Here is a 19524-nt window from a genome sequence, read left to right on the forward strand (position 1 = left end):
GCGAACGCTCACCACGGGCTAGCCCCATAGGCCTAAATGTGGCCAATTTACCTCCGTAAATAAAGGCCACACTTCCACATGTACAAAAACGTGTCGAACTTTGTCAAATTTTGATTTTCACATTTAGGCTTAGTTTGTAGGTTTTTTTTGCTTTAGAAGCATACTCACCCTTTTTATAAGCTAATCTAAAAGTGCTGCCTTTTTCAGATGTCTAATTTTTGTGAAATTTTATGTTGAAATTTTTGATACGCAAAAGTGTGCAAATGAAATTGGAAATTATGGGGGCATATGCGAAGTTCACTAATTTTCCTCTGTATTGACTAACAAGCCCCCAGATAGCAATTTCATGTCATCAAAGTCAATTTGAGCAGTGAGAAAATACAAGCATTTTCTTAGAAAACACTTACAATTTTTCAGTCCACTCTCATAGGGTTTGTACACAGAGTGTTGAGTGAACTTCGTATATGGAAATCTTTCCATTATGGGAATCTTTTCATATCGAGAATCAAAAGTATTTCTTTCGTTATCTTCGAAAGTTAAAAGTGTAGTGCTTGACGAGAATGTCGCACTTTGCCGCTGACCGATAAAGCGTAGCGTGTTTTCGCGTGGGGCAGACCAGGCTATTGTACGCACAATCACTGGTCAACATGACCATCTGTTAAATCACTTGTGCCGCCGCAGTGTAGCCTGGGTGTGATTGCTAAAGCATTTTTTTTTCTTAGGTTAGCTCATGTTTGTTGTAATTTGAAATGCACTTTCAAAGAAAATGTGACTTTCCTACCTCTTTTTGCCGTCAGAGACGTGAGACCTGCACGTTGTAGTTCTCCCAGTACGCATGAAAGCCTGACACAATGAAAGCCTGATGTTGATTGGCTGATAGAAAAACCTAGAAAAAGTTTTTGTTATCATCCAATCAGCATCGAGCTTTTAATTCGGGCGATTCACAATGCAGTGCGCCACCAAGAGTTTGCCATGGAGAAATAATTTTTTCTAGTGCAATGCATGCATTGTGGGAGATGGCCGACAAATGCGCAATGCGGGACATTTGAAATTGTTAGTTTTTCCGGCCAGAAAGTTCATAAGCATATGATTCAAGTATCTGTTTGCCTTTTTCTTTTTGTTTTATCAATATGGAGTTTTTTGTAAGGCGGCAGAATGCTTTGCCCCAATCTTTAACAAATTACCTTGTCGCCCCCCCGTCGCCCCCCCCCCCCCCCCACTTAGATTTTGAGTTTCTAAAATTATCATTGATCTAAATCTAAATAGTCGCGAATGATCCACATGATGACCACTGAGAAACGACCCTTCGACCGGCGACCGCGGACCAGTAAGCTGACAACCGGCGTGACATAGGCCCATAGCGCATAATGATAATCTAAAATGCGTATTAACACCCACTGCACTGCTCGCTCACACCACGGAACACGTATTGTAGACAGGTGGTCCGTGGGTCACACAGTTTCAGTCAGCGATATCACGCGAATCGGCCACGCACAAACTTTTTCCTCCATTCATATAAGCTAAATAATAATAATAGACCAATTAAAATTCCTTGAAATCAGTGGCGTAGCCGGGGGGGGGGGGGGGCGGGGGGGGGGGGGCGACAGAGGGGGGCCCCATTAAACCTTGTCGCCCCCCCCCCAGTCGCCCCCCCCCCCTGAGATTTTGAGTTTCTAAAAAAATTATCATTGATCTACAAGACGCCATAGGCGTCATCCTGGGGGACAGGGGGACTGGTTCCCCCCCCCCCCACGTTTTGAAGGGTGGGGGACACAATAAAGTTTTGCTTTTTGAAGGGTGGGGACACAATATCAAATGTCCCCCCCCCCCGATTTTTGAACTCGTGTCTCATTTACAGGCCCTATTATGTACTACTACAATGTATCTTTCCTTAGAAAATATTGGTTAAAGTGGTAAGAAATTGCCTCAGATCACACCACAGAGCATCGAGAATCCAATTTTTTTTTCGGGGCCCTTAAGCGGGCCCCGAACCCTACACCTATAGCTCAGAATACCGATAGCTGATTCAATGACTCCAACCTCGAAAACGATGTTCAAATAATTATCTTTTGCTAAGAAAATATAAGTTAAAGCATGGAAGAAAGTGGTAAGAAATTGCTTCAGATCACACCACAGAACATCTAGAATCCAATTTTTTGGGGGCCCTTAAGCGGGCCCCGAACCCCCACGCCGTAAGGGCTTCGCGCTCGCATCAGTTCTGATCAAGGTATGGTCTCCCCCCCCCACTTTTGAGAAGCGATTGATACCCCTACATGACGCCCCCCCCCCTGAAATGTTCCAGCCCCCCCCCCCCAGCGCCCCCCCCCCCCCCCCCCCCCCCCACTGAAAAATTCCTGGCTACGCCACTGGTGGTGTATGAGAGCCTCAAACTTAAGGTATTCAAAACATGCAATTCAAGAAAATAGATTGTGAAAAATATTGAAGAAAAGTCTCCTTTAAAGATTGACTTGAGTCTTCTGGGTTGGTGAAATACTGAGGACCTTTTTTTGGCCACATCAAAAACTTTGGAGAATTTTGCTGGCTTAAGAGTGAGTGAGTACAATTGAGCACTCACGGTCGAACACTGGAGCCTCCCCATGTCATGAACCTAAAATGGTTCACAGTGGATTTAAAAAGAATATTTGATAATTGTCAGCAGAAGCTAGAATTAGGAACAGGGATATTTCAAACTTGCAGAAATTTCATTTCCATGGAATTTGGGAAACAATTTTGCTCAAGCAAGGTGCCGCTTGTAAACAATCCAAGTGCACTACATTATTAGGTGGTGTCAACAGTTCCTAAGCATGGGCGTGTAGACATCCAAGACATCCCCCATGATGTCATTGTGAACTACTAAACTAACAAAAAAACTTCTGTCTTTTTTGTTTAAACTAGAGGGCCTAGATGCCGAAAAAAACAGATTCCAAGTGGAGCTTGAGTTCGTCCAGTGTCTTGCTAATCCACATTATTTGAATTGTAAGTATTCCAGACCATAACATTCAGACTGTTTGACTTTTGATCAACTTGACTGGCAACTTCTTGTCACGCACAAGTCATAATATGTATCACTACACCTCATAAATGTTCATGATCAAATTGGACCACATCATTGGCCGATTGTGCTGCGCATCCGGGAAGTAAAAATGACACCGCCCAGGTGATATCAGTAGTGAAGCCCGTCTAACCAGGATATTTTCCCCATTTTTGACGGGCTCTCGACCAATCAGAAGTCCGGATTTGGCCCCCACGTGACCCTCATTAGCATAAAATGAGCAACGGGAATCTACCATTCACCACGGGGGAGTGTGACGGGCGGAGGGGCTTGCGTAAATTTAAATAATAAAGGCGCGTACCATTATTACGGTATCGAATATTATACGTATCACAGCAGTGAAAACAATACGATGTACATAGGGACAAATACATAACATAAATTTACGTATAGTACAGTAAAAAGCCCTATATACATCTGAATTGAAGGGATTTTTCAAGCCGCATATCATACTCGTGCCTGTTTCCACTCTATCATAATAGCCTTTGTACTCGAATGGGGGAATCCAGTGACGTCATAGTGCTGACTCATCGAATGATGACAAACAACCGGACAAGTCCGGTCATGTGCATTGTCCGCGGTGTTTTTAAAATCTCCCCGTATGGAATCGTTGTTTGTGGCCGCATTGCTAAGAGAACGTTAGATACATGTACTTGTATATGCCTCGCTGTGCGTCAATGCTGAGCTTGAGATTTAGCGGTACCGAGGAACAATTTTGAGCAGAGTATTGAATTATGAAGAATCTGACCGCTGAGTTGACGACTCAGTCATGGGAAGCTGATAAAAGGATTATCGTCACCGTTATATAATCGCTTCAATAACAACCTGCATTGTGAACATATCCAAGCCATGAATGGATTCGGGGGCCATCGCTTAATTATGATGTCATTGCACTTATTTGCTGGTCGGTTTAGTGCACGTGGAGCGTTGTACTGTTGATGAGGGATTTCTTGATGAGTGCCACTGTCTTTCAGATATAGGTAAAAAATCCTTGTATTTGTTGAAAAAGATTCGCTCGACTGCCCACATGGTCTTCCTGTTGGCCTTTTCCTTGGCCTGATCTTATCTCATATCCTCGTTAATGTACTTTTCATATTAAATTTTGTCACTCACATCTCCTGGGTGGCTTCTATGGACTCTTTCAACCAGTCTCGATATGCGGTGTTGTCTTCCAAATCAGAACTAGACTCGTCTTCATCAGATATTCGTCATCTTCCACCTCCGTTTCGGATTCCGAATCATCGTCCTCAAGATCTTCGTCTTCATCATACGTAGATTCAGCTTCATAGTTTTCCATATTATATATAGATCTTCAAATCTACGGCTTTGCCAATCAGGTTCAGAATGATCCTCCTCAACTTCATCTGTTTCAGAATCATCTACAGCATGTACATTGTCTGCATGCCTCTGTAGGTTATATCTCCGTCCGAAGCTTTTGTCACACATGTGACAAGCATAAGGTTTGACTGCAGAAATAACATTCATGTTGCAGTTTTGAAGGTTAAGCTCCGAATGGTAAGAAACGGATAAAAACGTTTAATATATAAGTCACTGCTCATCTGCTCAATTCATTGCTCATTTACTCGTGAGTAACTACTTTCTGCTCATCTTCTCATTTCCATTGCTCATCTGCTCAATTCATTGCTCATTTACTCGTGAGTCACTGCTCATCTACTCACGAGTCACTGCTCATCTACTCAGTTTCATTGCTCATTTACTCGTGAGTCATTGCTCATCTACTCATGAGTAAAATGAGCAACGAAATTTTTACTTTGAATTTTTACTTTACTTTGATGTACAGAAAAAAAATGTTCTCACGACAAAAAGTAGTAGCGCGCAGTTCCGACCCGACGCAATCGCGATGTGCCGACGACCGGCACGCGACCGGGGAAACACGGGACACTCTGCACTGTCATGATTGTGTCGGCCAATGCATTTAAGTTTCTGTGCCCCTCAAAAGCTCCCTTTTATGACTCTTTTCTTATCGGACAAATATGTGGCTTTTATAATGGTTTAATTGTTACTTCTGTCAGCGAACGATGTGTGACTTTTACAGACAATTTCATGATTGTTTATATTCTGTTCACGAAAATGTGAAAAAAATAAACATGTACACATGTACATATTTGTCCTAGTCAGCTAGTACTGTAGTAGGCTTAGCTAGCTAGCCTACTCCATTGTTTTACTCATAAAAATAATTGCGAAGTCTTATGTGGGTTTTTTTTCTCCGTCATCAAACAATAAATATCTCTATCTTACGTTTCTTCTTCTCTTGATAGATGTCATCAAAGAGCATGTAAACACACTCAGATTCCACTCATGCAGGGATAAGAAACACTTCCCTCTCTGGACTCAACTGACCTAACGGCAGGATTTCAAAGTAAAATCATCGACTACAGTCTGCAGCAACCACTTTAAATACGGCCAGCCATATCCTGATGAACTTCACCCATCTTTATTTTTGAGAGGATACGACCTTCCTGAGACACTGAAAAGAGCACCGGTGAAGAGTCGAGCATTGGATCTCACTACACCACTGCCGGCCATCTGAGAAAATCAAAACCTTGCTGTACCTTTTCTTAAGTTTTTAGCTGTTTCGGTGTACACACCGAAACAGCTCTTGTTTTCGTTAAGATTTTTTTTTAGCTGTTTCGGTGACACACCGAAACAGCTCTTGTTTTCGTTAAGATTTTTGGCTTTTTCGCAAATTTGCGAAAAAGCCTTTGTTTTTGTTCTCATTTTTTTTTTTTTTTTTTTTTTTTTGTTCTCTTCCTCCTTTTCCTCCTCCTCTCCTTCCTCCTTCCTCTCTTCCTCCTTTCCTCCTCCTCCTCCTTCCTCCTCTCCTTCCTCCTCCTCCTCTCCTCCTCTCCTCTCTCTCTCTTCTTTCTTCTTTCTTTTTTTTTTTTTGAATATTTAATATTTACCATAGACTTTGTACACAGAAATTAAAAAGAAATTGTCGATTTTCAAAGGGCATTTTCGACTATTTGCCAGTAATTCATTTACACCAATCTTTGTCCAAGGAAAGACCCTAACTCAAACAACATTGTGTAATGATGACGTCATGATGACGTCATCCGGTGTTTATTAATGGGCAATTAAATTGTGACACTTTTAATATTTAAAAATACATAAGAAATCAACCGTATGCGTCCGCAGCATTCTGTTGCCGGCAGGTGGTAGAGTAGGTTGAGGTCTTTATTTCATTTAGTGTGCGTGAAATCACGTGACCCTTGCTTCCTGTCGAAAAAAGCCAAAACCGGAAGTGGCTTATTATTTAAAAGGGGTAATAGATATGAACTTGCTTTCAACGGTGTTAGTCTCTTGGCTGAGCGTATTCTTCAAATCATCTACAGATGACGTCATGCAATCTTTGATCGCCCTCTAGCGACAGGTTGAACATTTTCAAAAATGAATTTTGAATAGATGTCCGTAACGAAAGTTGCTGGAATCGCCTAAAAATTGGTGTATATGATGATCTTGACCCACTTAAGACGTGTGCAAAGTTTTAGGCGTATGACGTCATCAGACCGGAAGTTCCGTTGAAAAGAACTTTCCTTTTTCAAAAATTGCTAACAAATCAATCCGTACAGATATAATCTTGAATTTCCTATTAAATAATAGGGTTAACATTTGCCTCAACAGTGCCAAGTTCCCAGCTTGTCAAATTGTTCACACAGTTGACGCGACGTCGGCTAAAAATACCCTTGCGCAAGTTGCGGTAGAGAGCTTTAAAACATGCACAGGACTTCCACGATGTGCATATGACATGCACGTACGTTGTACATATATGTACGCACATACATCGTATGTAAGTCAGCCCGGCCGCATGCAGCGCACGTGTTGCCGAGGTCTAATCCTGTCCACAGTGACCGTTTTAGCCGATTTTCGGCTAACTTTGACAGATTTTATGTTCATGCTTCCTTATAATCTGAAATTCATTGAATGTAATTTTTTTTCTTTTTTTTTTTATTTTTGAACTTTCAGCATTGTTTTCCAATGAAATACACTTTAAACTTCAAAATGATTTCCACACAATGAAACCACAGCCTGTGGTTAAACCGAGGTGTGCTTAACTTGAAAATGAGAATCTTTAAAGAACCTGCATTGTGAAATGTAAGGACGCCCTCTTGTGGCTGAATAAATTGTCTGCGTAATACATACATGAAGCTGTACATGCAGATATCACCGCTGGTTTTTTTTATTTGCGTCGTGTTTGGCTGGAGGTTTTGGGTCCGAAAACTAGAACAGTGTATTCTCAAACTGAACGATTCCTTAAACTTAACAATAGAGTAAGACGAAAGTTGTTTACGCGGTGCGCAAAACTAACGTGGCTTAAAGTTAGCAGACCAGTAAATAAACTTTTATAGACCCCAATGGTAAATGCTCACACTTCAGAAATTCGGGAAAATACTCACTCTCCAACGTGTTCAAGACACACATCAAATTAAAGCGTATTTCATCATCTTTCATTTTCTTTTCAATTTTTTTGGGGTTGAATGACGAGTTTTAAAAGATGCTATGAAACAACATACACAATTTTTTTATGAAACAACGCAGATTATAAAATGGCCATGGACTTTAATGGGTTAAAATGTGATATAACCATATCCTATCTGTGATTAAAAAACACAACACATTTTTATTTGTATAATTTTTTTATTTGTATGAAAGCATTTTCTTTAATATAAAACAATAGTATTCTACCAAACAAAATAGCAAAAATGTTTCCTCAAAATTCCATAAATTATTGTTCCCTGAAATCCTTGAAAATGTCATGTTTTGCATTGTTTACGATATCTTGCTTGAAACATCCGGTTGATGTGCGCAGAGGGTGAAACGTTTACAGCTGGAATCTCAACCAGCACTGAACACACATATTTTGAGGGTTGCAAAAGTGCCCCCCCCCCAGGTGATTTTCAATGGATGTTTGTGTAGTTGTTTATATCCCAAGCACTTAACACCATTCGACTCAAAATGCATTTTGTAGCCCAATTGCGCATTTGCCAGGCTGCAGTGTCTCTTTAATGAGTTTAATCTATAAATGATATTGTAAACAAATACTTAAATTAACATAGACGAAATGACGCAAAAGTAGGCAATTATCTCGGTAGCAATTCATAGCTTAGCCAGTGTCACAGTCTTACTTATAATGTGCTCACTTCTTCACAAACACAGTGCAGTGAGCACACGCAATAAGGTTGGCGATAATGTACAGCCGCAGCACAATTTTGCACGTGCGTATTGAAGTTAAATGTCCCTTTTGGAGAAGTGCGCACACCTGATAAGTGAGACCATGACACTGGCATACTTGGTGCGAACATGAATCAGCCAATGCTTGATAATATCACATTTTCATAGCAATCAGACAAAGTATGCACCGGCATTAATATGCTCCCTCCCTCCCCCCCCCCCCTACACTCACCCCTCCCCAAAATTACCAAATATTTATCCACAATCATATTTTATGTAATTCAATACATTTATGATCACAATCACTTATGTATTGTGCTATGTACAAGGAGAAAGCCCATTTTAACGCCGTACTTTGCACGATTTTTATCATAATAATAGCATAATCATTGCAAACAGTATTGCATGTACATGTCACAACCACTCTTGTGGGTACTCTCTTTGCCAATAACACCAAAGCTTTGAATATCTTGGATAAAAATTAGCATTGAATTGTTTTTCTACCAAGTAGAAATGGCATTAAACAGTCCTTGTTGCCCTTTATCTTACTGTTTAAATAAAAAAATTGGTTGGGAAAATGTTTTGACCAACTTTTTCAAGGAACAAGAACAATTGTTTTGCCCTTAAAAACAACTGCTTTCTCGATCTACTCTTGACCGTGCACAAAAAAGGCATGCTACTAGTATAGAATAACCTCAAGCAGCCAACTAACTCTTCCAGAGGACTGGAATAGCTAGTTGACTATATGAGCTAATTGCAAGTCCTCCAAATAATACGAATGTTCAACAAACCACCGTGACAGGTTTATTATGAGTGTTTCAGAGTCTCTTTGTTCATATGGTGGTTCCTCAAGGTTCAAGAGAATGCTAAATGTGTAGGTTGTAGCAGCATAAGACAACTTGCAATCCAATACTGGCTGAGACTGTAAAAGCACAATAACTCCACATATCTGGAGGTGTGACAGCAGGATGTTGCTGACAGAGTGGGAACTAGTAGGTGCTGAGAATGTACAAGCACACAATAACTCCAAGTGCCGGTAGCTGGACAGGATGTTGCTGACAGAGTGGGAGCTGGTAGGTGCTGAGAAAGTACAAGCAAATAGTAACTCCGAGTACCAATAGCTGGACATGTGACAGCAGGATGTTGCTGACAGAGTGAGAGCTAGTAGGTGCTGAGAATGTACAAGCACACAGTAACTTCAAGTACCAGTAGCTGGACATGTGACAGCAGGATGTTGCTGACAGAGTGGGAGCTGGTAGGTGCTGAGACTGTAGTGACAGCAGGATGTTGCCGACTTTGGAAGCTGATAGGTTTGCATATGTCTTTCCCTGAATAAAACAAAACATGAAATGCTTGATCATAAACAGCACTCTACACAAATTATGCATGGTAAATTTTTGGCACAACAAATCTTTGCAAACTGCTCAGCAACTATTGGACACGATCACTTCAAGTTGCATTTTACTGAAAGTGTAATATTATTTCTAGAAATGTATTCAAGGCCTTTTTATGTCAGACTCCACATGCCAAGTGCAATCGTTGTCCAAAGTACAAACATTATAACCTTTTTAAAAAATCAGGAAAATACAACATTTGCATACATCACAAAACAAAACTACCAAATTAGTATGTGATACCTTACTGGACTGTTGGTAAATGACAGTCTAAAGCATCCTATAAAATCATGTCACCTTGTATGCCATCATTTTTAAGATAAGTGGTATTTCTGTACAATTTCCAACACTAATTGACCGACCAGCCTTTGGAAAATCTGACTCTTTTCACATACTGTCCCAAATTTACCGTATTTAGTCAGTCCACATTTTCTTTGCAATCAATGATATAACCCATGAATGGCTACAAGCTAGCCTGACTGTCACCATTCAATTTCAGTGGGGTCAGGGAACCAGCTTACAAGGTCATGATTGTTTTTCTTGGTTTTTCCAGCATCTACGAACACAAAACTTTAAAACAGTCAGTACAACAAAATTACAGAAAAAGCAAACGTTGTATATTCCCTTTAATGACTACATGTACTTGTGTTTTAACACCAAGAATTGCTATTTTCATTTGGCAGGATATTTTTACTTGTGGAAGCTTTTTCACACTGAAGTATAAATTTATACATTTTTTTGCGTAAAAGCTTTTATAACCGTTATTCTTATTCAGGCAGTTTTTAACTTTTACATCCGCAATCATGCAACATTTAATGTGACAATCACAACAGATTGTCAGTTAAATATCTACTCACCTGAACAATACTGTGCATGTATTAGCATGTAGAAAGTATATGCTGTCACAGTGTGCCTTTGCTAACAGGAAGAACATACGTAGAGATGTGGCAACTGAAGCAACACAGCCATCTTTACAGAGATGATCTACACAGAATTAATTGATTTATTGATTACTTCTTCATCAAATCCTATGCCATAATTGGCAAGTATTTCGAAGTTGTACATATATAAATTTTCAGTAATCAGAGAAATGATCACAAATTTCTAGCTTGAAAATTGCTATTGCAAAGAAATTTTGCCTAGACATGCTAGATGCATAATGCAATTGTACAGTTGTTTTTAATGATACTTATCTTTGGAATGCACACAAATATTTACTACAATGCACGTTCCTGTCTGACATATTAGTCTGGTGGCATGAAATTTTTTTCACAAAAGTGCGAGATGATGTGTAACACATCACCAGCTGAGTTAAGCACTTCACAAAAGTATAGGTGAGGCGACACATTATGTTGATCACAATTAACATCAGAAAGCCCCAAGTCCTTATAGCATGGGAATCAGCGTCTGCACACAAGCCCCAGAGTAGAAATTCTCACCGGGAAGATGATCCAAACCAAACACAATTCAGTTCATTTTATTTTTTTAAGAACAAAAATTTAAACATCAAAAAAAAAAATAATAATAATTATGCCAAAATCCAGAACATCAGACAATCTGTCTCACCTGCACAATGTTGAATACTGGCATGCTAAGTGATGCTGTCAGAGTGCTCATTGGAAACTGGAAGGAAACATGCTGATTTGTGGTTCATGGCTTCTACAAACAATCAGATAAGAGAATGACATGCATGAGGATCCATCACAAGGGTGTTCCACAAAAAAAAAATAAAGTGTGTCCCCCAAAACTCCCTCTGGAAAGATACATAACATGTCTCATAATATATCAAATATCTCACATTCAATGTTATACCAGCTGTTGATGATCACAAGCATACATGTGTATTGTTCTTTCTTGTGTGAAATTTTAGTTCGATTCAGTTCAATGGTTTTGTTTACAACTGACAAAACGATGCTCCTTACATTACAATGATACAATCTAAGTAAAATATTCAACAGTTACACTCACCTGAACCATGCTTGAAGGCTGGATGACGGCACTGTAACTTGGCCAAGCACAGAAACCTGTACAAATGAATCAGAAGTTCAGTCTATTGCAAGTCACATCCATCATATCATCTTTGTTGGTGATGACTGTACACAAGCACTGAGTCAGCTGGAGGTCTGCATGAAAGGCACTTAGGTAGTATGGTAGCTAATACAGCCTATGCTAAACAGTGCTGAAGCATCACAGTTTCTCTAACATCTGCTGCTTCTCCAATTATGTGCCGATGCTTGAGGCTGCCTTTGAAGTAGGGGGCCTGGTTGACAAGGCCAATCTCCAGCTAACACAATCATCAGCAGCTTGCCTTCCACACTAGTAGTGGTTGATGCAGCAAGTGATGAGAGATTTTTAAAGATGTCTGCATATCTCTTCCACAGTGCTCCTCTGTCAAGATCATAAGTACATAGTTCTGTGTACTGAACAATCTTTAGTAGGTTATGATCCTGAAACGTGGAGACACATCTTTCTCAATTCAACATGCAACATACTAGAGACCTCTACTGCCCCGGATGAAATCAGTCCAGTTTGTGTCCACATTAGTGTAGAAGCAACAGTAATGGAAACACACTAAAGGAGCAGCAGGTATCAAAGGCTGACAACCCAGTATGTATCCGCACCATATAGACAAGACGCAAGACTAGCTTTGGACAGTACATGCTCATGTATTGCTATATTTCTTTATGTTCTTGGTTAAGACAAGTTTGTAAACACTGCCACAAGCAGAGTTTCCTTTGATCAGTTTACTGTCCACATCTCTGTCAAGCATTACCGCTACAAAAGAGCCAAACTGTTCATCTGCATACCAACTCCATTCTGTCAATTGAGATACGCAGTGGGTGGCTCTTTTCAAGGCGTATGTGTGAAGAAGTGCAGCACTTCTGTCTTTTTTCAGGTAGAAGTCCATGTGAGGCAGACTTTACTTGGGTCGTTTGCATCTCAATATCCAGTTGAGTTTTTACTAGCTGTTCTACAATGCAATCGATTGCCGAATCTGGAATATTGCAACTGGCACTAATTAAAGAGGGTGTCAAAATACTCCCACGTAAGAAAGTACACATGTACAGCTCTCAACTTTTTTTGTCAGCAAACACTGTCTTCCCATCTGTGGGGGACAGAAACCGTAAAATGGTTGGAAAAAATAGAAGCGTCCAAAGCTGCTGGATCCACGTGCCAAATAGGTCACATAGGGAATTACACCTTGACCCCTACTTCGTACGTTGCTTTGATGACCTGTTCCCTCTGGTATGACCTGGGTGGCATCACAGGTCGTGACCTGACCCTGGCAAGGTCAATTGCGCTCAGGACATGTTGTCCCCTCCGGGCGAGAATGATCCGGCAAGATGGTTGTTACATGTCCTAGGATTTTTTAAAGGTTTGAAGAATGGTGGTGTTGATGACCCATAGCATCTCTGAAGTTCAGTCAGCTCGGTTTCTCCATCCACATAAGTTCCAGTTATCTTGTTTGTTGGCTCTCTACGATAAATATTTATGTTAAAGTCATCCAGCGGCATTCCAAAATGTACCTGTCTGACAAACCATCTTTCCTCATCTTTCCTCCACTAGGTATTATTTTGGGTATGCTGATGTAAGAAACATTTTTCAGATTACACTTAGTTATAATCCATCAGGTACCATTATTTCACAGTTCTTTTTGTGACATTTTTCACTTACCATCAATAAACTCACTGCATCTTCTGCGTTATGTACATCTCTTCAGTATAATCGTCAGAGATGAACTTTACCTACAAAAACAAATGCATCATACTTGCATGAGTATTTAAAATTACCTTGGATATTGCACACGATTTCTGTTTGAAAGACAACCTTGACAAAAAACAAATTACCCTAATCATTGAAACTGTAGTAATTAGTTCAACACAAGTACCTTCATTTCTCTAATTGATCAGTATCGCCGATGACAACCAATTCAAGTTCATGTATTACAATTTGTCATTACCTCAAATTACATCTAAAAATTTAAGGCATGTATATAATTCTTGATGCTACAGTTTGCATAACTTGTCACTCTTGCATTTTGCAAGATTTAGCCAGTGATTAACCCTCCATGAACAAATGCCACAAAAAGAACATTTCAGCAGATTGAGGTAGTATACAATTTGAAACAATGGATTTCACCTGATAATGAGGATGAAATTAGGCCATAACAATGAGGCAGCTAAACGTATTATAAAAACAAACTGATTGATTTTATCAAAAAAAAGCTACCGGTACTTGATCATACATGTATATTTTATTATGCACAATGTTGAATTGTCTACAAATGGCTATGTTGCATTTTGGAAAGCAAGTCTTTGACTTCAACACCTATACATACAAACACAGGGGCCCCACTACACAATAAAACTCTAAGAAAAAGCATGAAATTAAACATGCACAACTCAACTCACAAAACCCCAACAGCGGACCCTCAGAGAACATCCCGTCCCGGCCGTCGTCAATACCTGCAAGTACACTCGGACAAGAGACAGGGAAGAAAGAAAAAAAACTGCAAAAGAAAAAAAGAGAGGGTTAGTCTGTGCACTAATGAACTTGATTTCAACATCAAATCAAAGAGTTTCCCTCCAAAACGCCATAACGCCATTCTTCGTCACTTTTTGGGAAGAATTTTCCTCGAGAGTCAGCTTTTCTGCTGTGATTTACTCTCTGGAGTCTTAAGACTCTAGACATTTGGCACCAGTATTCCAAATGGCTATGTTGCATTTTGGAAAGCAAGTCTTTGACTTCAACACCTATACATACAAACACAGGGGCCCCACTACACAATAAAACTCTAAGAAAAAGCATGAAATTAAACATGCACAACTCAACTCACAAAACCCCAACAGCGGACCCTCAGAGAACATCCCGTCCCGGCCGTCGTCAATACCTGCAAGTACACTCGGACAAGAGACAGGGAAGAAAGAAAAAAAACTGCAAAAGAAAAAAAGAGAGGGTTAGTCTGTGCACTAATGAACTTGATTTCAACATCAAATCAAAGAGTTTCCCTCCAAAACGCCATAACGCCATTCTTCGTCACTTTTTGGGAAGAATTTTCCTCGAGAGTCAGCTTTTCTGCTGTGATTTACTCTCTGGAGTCTTAAGACTCTAGACATTTGGCACCAGTATTCCAAATGGCTATGTTGCATTTTGGAAAGCAAGTCTTTGACTTCAACACCTATACATACAAACACAGGGGCCCCACTACACAATAAAACTCTAAGAAAAAGCATGAAATTAAACATGCACAACTCAACTCACAAAACCCCAACAGCGGACCCTCAGAGAACATCCCGTCCCGGCCGTCGTCAATACCTGCAAGTACACTCGGACAAGAGACAGGGAAGAAAGAAAAAAAAACTGCAAAAGAAAAAAAGAGAGGGTTAGTCTGTGCACTAATGAACTTGATTTCAACATCAAATCAAAGAGTTTCCCTCCAAAACGCCATAACGCCATTCTTCGTCACTTTTTGGGAAGAATTTTCCTCGAGAGTCAGCTTTTCTGCTGTGATTTACTCTCTGGAGTCTTAAGACTCTAGACATTTGGCACCAGTATTCCAAATGGCTATGTTGCATTTTGGAAAGCAAGTCTTTGACTTCAACACCTATACATACAAACACAGGGGCCCCACTACACAATAAAACTCTAAGAAAAAGCATGAAATTAAACATGCACAACTCAACTCACAAAACCCCAACAGCGGACCCTCAGAGAACATCCCGTCCCGGCCGTCGTCAATACCTGCAAGTACACTCGGACAAGAGACAGGGAAGAAAGAAAAAAAAACTGCAAAAGAAAAAAAGAGAGGGTTAGTCTGTGCACTAATGAACTTGATTTCAACATCAAATCAAAGAGTTTCCCTCCAAAATGCCATAACGCCATTCTTCGTCACTTTTTGGGAAGAATTTTCCTCGAGAGTCAGCTTTTCTGCTGTGATTTACTCTCTGGAGTCTTAAGACTCTAGACATTTGGCACCAGTATTCCAAATGGCTATGTTGCATTTTGGAAAGCAAGTCTTTGACTTCAACACCTATACATACAAACACAGGGGCCCCACTACACAATAAAACTCTAAGAAAAAGCATGAAATTAAACATGCACAACTCAACTCACAAAACCCCAACAGCGGACCCTCAGAGAACATCCCGTCCCGGCCGTCGTCAATACCTGCAAGTACACTCGGACAAGAGACAGGGAAGAAAGAAAAAAAACTGCAAAAGAAAAAAAGAGAGGGTTAGTCTGTGCACTAATGAACTTGATTTCAACATCAAATCAAAGAGTTTCCCTCCAAAACGCCATAACGCCATTCTTCGTCACTTTTTGGGAAGAATTTTCCTCGAGAGTCAGCTTTTCTGCTGTGATTTACTCTCTGGAGTCTTAAGACTCTAGACATTTGGCACCAGTATTCCAAATGGCTATGTTGCATTTTGGAAAGCAAGTCTTTGACTTCAACACCTATACATACAAACACAGGGGCCCCACTACACAATAAAACTCTAAGAAAAAGCATGAAATTAAACATGCACAACTCAACTCACAAAACCCCAACAGCGGACCCTCAGAGAACATCCCGTCCCGGCCGTCGTCAATACCTGCAAGTACACTCGGACAAGAGACAGGGAAGAAAGAAAAAAAAACTGCAAAAGAAAAAAAGAGAGGGTTAGTCTGTGCACTAATGAACTTGATTTCAACATCAAATCAAAGAGTTTCCCTCCAAAACGCCATAACGCCATTCTTCGTCACTTTTTGGGAAGAATTTTCCTCGAGAGTCAGCTTTTCTGCTGTGATTTACTCTCTGGAGTCTTAAGACTCTAGACATTTGGCACCAGTATTCCAAATGGCTATGTTGCATTTTGGAAAGCAAGTCTTTGACTTCAACACCTATACATACAAACACAGGGGCCCCACTACACAATAAAACTCTAAGAAAAAGCATGAAATTAAACATGCACAACTCAACTCACAAAACCCCAACAGCGGACCCTCAGAGAACATCCCGTCCCGGCCGTCGTCAATACCTGCAAGTACACTCGGACAAGAGACAGGGAAGAAAGAAAAAAAAACTGCAAAAGAAAAAAAGAGAGGGTTAGTCTGTGCACTAATGAACTTGATTTCAACATCAAATCAAAGAGTTTCCCTCCAAAACGCCATAACGCCATTCTTCGTCACTTTTTGGGAAGAATTTTCCTCGAGAGTCAGCTTTTCTGCTGTGATTTACTCTCTGGAGTCTTAAGACTCTAGACATTTGGCACCAGTATTCCAAATGGCTATGTTGCATTTTGGAAAGCAAGTCTTTGACTTCAACACCTATACATACAAACACAGGGGCCCCACTACACAATAAAACTCTAAGAAAAAGCATGAAATTAAACATGCACAACTCAACTCACAAAACCCCAACAGCGGACCCTCAGAGAACATCCCGTCCCGGCCGTCGTCAATACCTGCAAGTACACTCGGACAAGAGACAGGGAAGAAGAAAAAAAACTGCAAAAGAAAAAAAGAGAGGGTTAGTCTGTGCACTAATGAACTTGATTTCAACATCAAATCAAAGAGTTTCCCTCCAAAACGCCATAACGCCATTCTTCGTCACTTTTTGGGAAGAATTTTCCTCGAGAGTCAGCTTTTCTGCTGTGATTTACTCTCTGGAGTCTTAAGACTCTAGACATTTGGCACCAGTATTCCAAATGGCTATGTTGCATTTTGGAAAGCAAGTCTTTGACTTCAACACCTATACATACAAACACAGGGGCCCCACTACACAATAAAACTCTAAGAAAAAGCATGAAATTAAACATGCACAACTCAACTCACAAAACCCCAACAGCGGACCCTCAGAGAACATCCCGTCCCGGCCGTCGTCAATACCTGCAAGTACACTCGGACAAGAGACAGGGAAGAAAGAAAAAAAAACTGCAAAAGAAAAAAAGAGAGGGTTAGTCTGTGCACTAATGAACTTGATTTCAACATCAAATCAAAGAGTTTCCCTCCAAAACGCCATAACGCCATTCTTCGTCACTTTTTGGGAAGAATTTTCCTCGAGAGTCAGCTTTTCTGCTGTGATTTACTCTCTGGAGTCTTAAGACTCTAGACATTTGGCACCAGTATTCCAAATGGCTATGTTGCATTTTGGAAAGCAAGTCTTTGACTTCAACACCTATACATACAAACACAGGGGCCCCACTACACAATAAAACTCTAAGAAAAAGCATGAAATTAAACATGCACAACTCAACTCACAAAACCCCAACAGCGGACCCTCAGAGAACATCCCGTCCCGGCCGTCGTCAATACCTGCAAGTACACTCGGACAAGAGACAGGGAAGAAAGAAAAAAAACTGCAAAAGAAAAAAAGAGAGGGTTAGTCTGTGCACTAATGAACTTGATTTCAACATCAAATCAAAGAGTTTCCCTCCAAAACGCCATAACGCCATTCTTCGTCACTTTTTGGGAAGAATTTTCCTCGAGAGTCAGCTTTTCTGCTGTGATTTACTCTCTGGAGTCTTAAGACTCTAGACATTTGGCACCAGTATTCCAAATGGCTATGTTGCATTTTGGAAAGCAAGTCTTTGACTTCAACACCTATACATACAAACACAGGGGCCCCACTACACAATAAAACTCTAAGAAAAAGCATGAAATTAAACATGCACAACTCAACTCACAAAACCCCAACAGCGGACCCTCAGAGAACATCCCGTCCCGGCCGTCGTCAATACCTGCAAGTACACTCGGACAAGAGACAGGGAAGAAAGAAAAAAAACTGCAAAAGAAAAAAAGAGAGGGTTAGTCTGTGCACTAATGAACTTGATTTCAACATCAAATCAAAGAGTTTCCCTCCAAAACGCCATAACGCCATTCTTCGTCACTTTTTGGGAAGAATTTTCCTCGAGAGTCAGCTTTTCTGCTGTGATTTACTCTCTGGAGTCTTAAGACTCTAGACATTTGGCACCAGTATTCCAAATGGCTATGTTGCATTTTGGAAAGCAAGTCTTTGACTTCAACACCTATACATACAAACACAGGGGCCCCACTACACAATAAAACTCTAAGAAAAAGCATGAAATTAAACATGCACAACTCAACTCACAAAACCCCAACAGCGGACCCTCAGAGAACATCCCGTCCCGGCCGTCGTCAATACCTGCAAGTACACTCGGACAAGAGACAGGGAAGAAAGAAAAAAAACTGCAAAAGAAAAAAAGAGAGGGTTAGTCTGTGCACTAATGAACTTGATTTCAACATCAAATCAAAGAGTTTCCCTCCAAAACGCCATAACGCCATTCTTCGTCACTTTTTGGGAAGAATTTTCCTCGAGAGTCAGCTTTTCTGCTGTGATTTACTCTCTGGAGTCTTAAGACTCTAGACATTTGGCACCAGTATTCCAAATGGCTATGTTGCATTTTGGAAAGCAAGTCTTTGACTTCAACACCTATACATACAAACACAGGGGCCCCACTACACAATAAAACTCTAAGAAAAAGCATGAAATTAAACATGCACAACTCAACTCACAAAACCCCAACAGCGGACCCTCAGAGAACATCCCGTCCCGGCCGTCGTCAATACCTGCAAGTACACTCGGACAAGAGACAGGGAAGAAAGAAAAAAAACTGCAAAAGAAAAAAAGAGAGGGTTAGTCTGTGCACTAATGAACTTGATTTCAACATCAAATCAAAGAGTTTCCCTCCAAAACGCCATAACGCCATTCTTCGTCACTTTTTGGGAAGAATTTTCCTCGAGAGTCAGCTTTTCTGCTGTGATTTACTCTCTGGAGTCTTAAGACTCTAGACATTTGGCACCAGTATTCCAAATGGCTATGTTGCATTTTGGAAAGCAAGTCTTTGACTTCAACACCTATACATACAAACACAGGGGCCCCAC

General features: G+C 40.5%; 1 long non-coding RNA gene across 3 annotated transcripts; it reads right to left on the reverse strand.

Annotated features, from left to right (window-relative positions):
- Window positions 1-7697: 7697 nt before the first annotated feature.
- Window positions 7698-17464, reverse strand: LOC119729862. Of its 3 annotated transcripts, none has more exons than XR_005271293.1 (6): window positions 17455-17464; window positions 13315-13385; window positions 11608-11663; window positions 11206-11298; window positions 10497-10623; window positions 7698-9573 (listed from the first exon to the last, which is right to left on the reverse strand). It is a non-coding gene; the product is annotated as an uncharacterized LOC119729862 (long non-coding RNA). The 3 variants fall into 3 exon arrangements; XR_005271292.1 differs by lacking the exon at window positions 17455-17464 and adding an exon at window positions 15328-15378; XR_005271291.1 differs by lacking the exon at window positions 17455-17464 and having other exon boundaries at window positions 13315-13980.
- Window positions 17465-19524: the final 2060 nt, after the last annotated feature.

Source organism: Patiria miniata, unplaced genomic scaffold (genome assembly GCF_015706575.1).
Source record: "Patiria miniata isolate m_02_andy unplaced genomic scaffold, ASM1570657v1 HiC_scaffold_1, whole genome shotgun sequence".
In the NCBI taxonomy this organism is placed as follows: Eukaryota; Metazoa; Echinodermata; class Asteroidea; order Valvatida; family Asterinidae; genus Patiria; species Patiria miniata.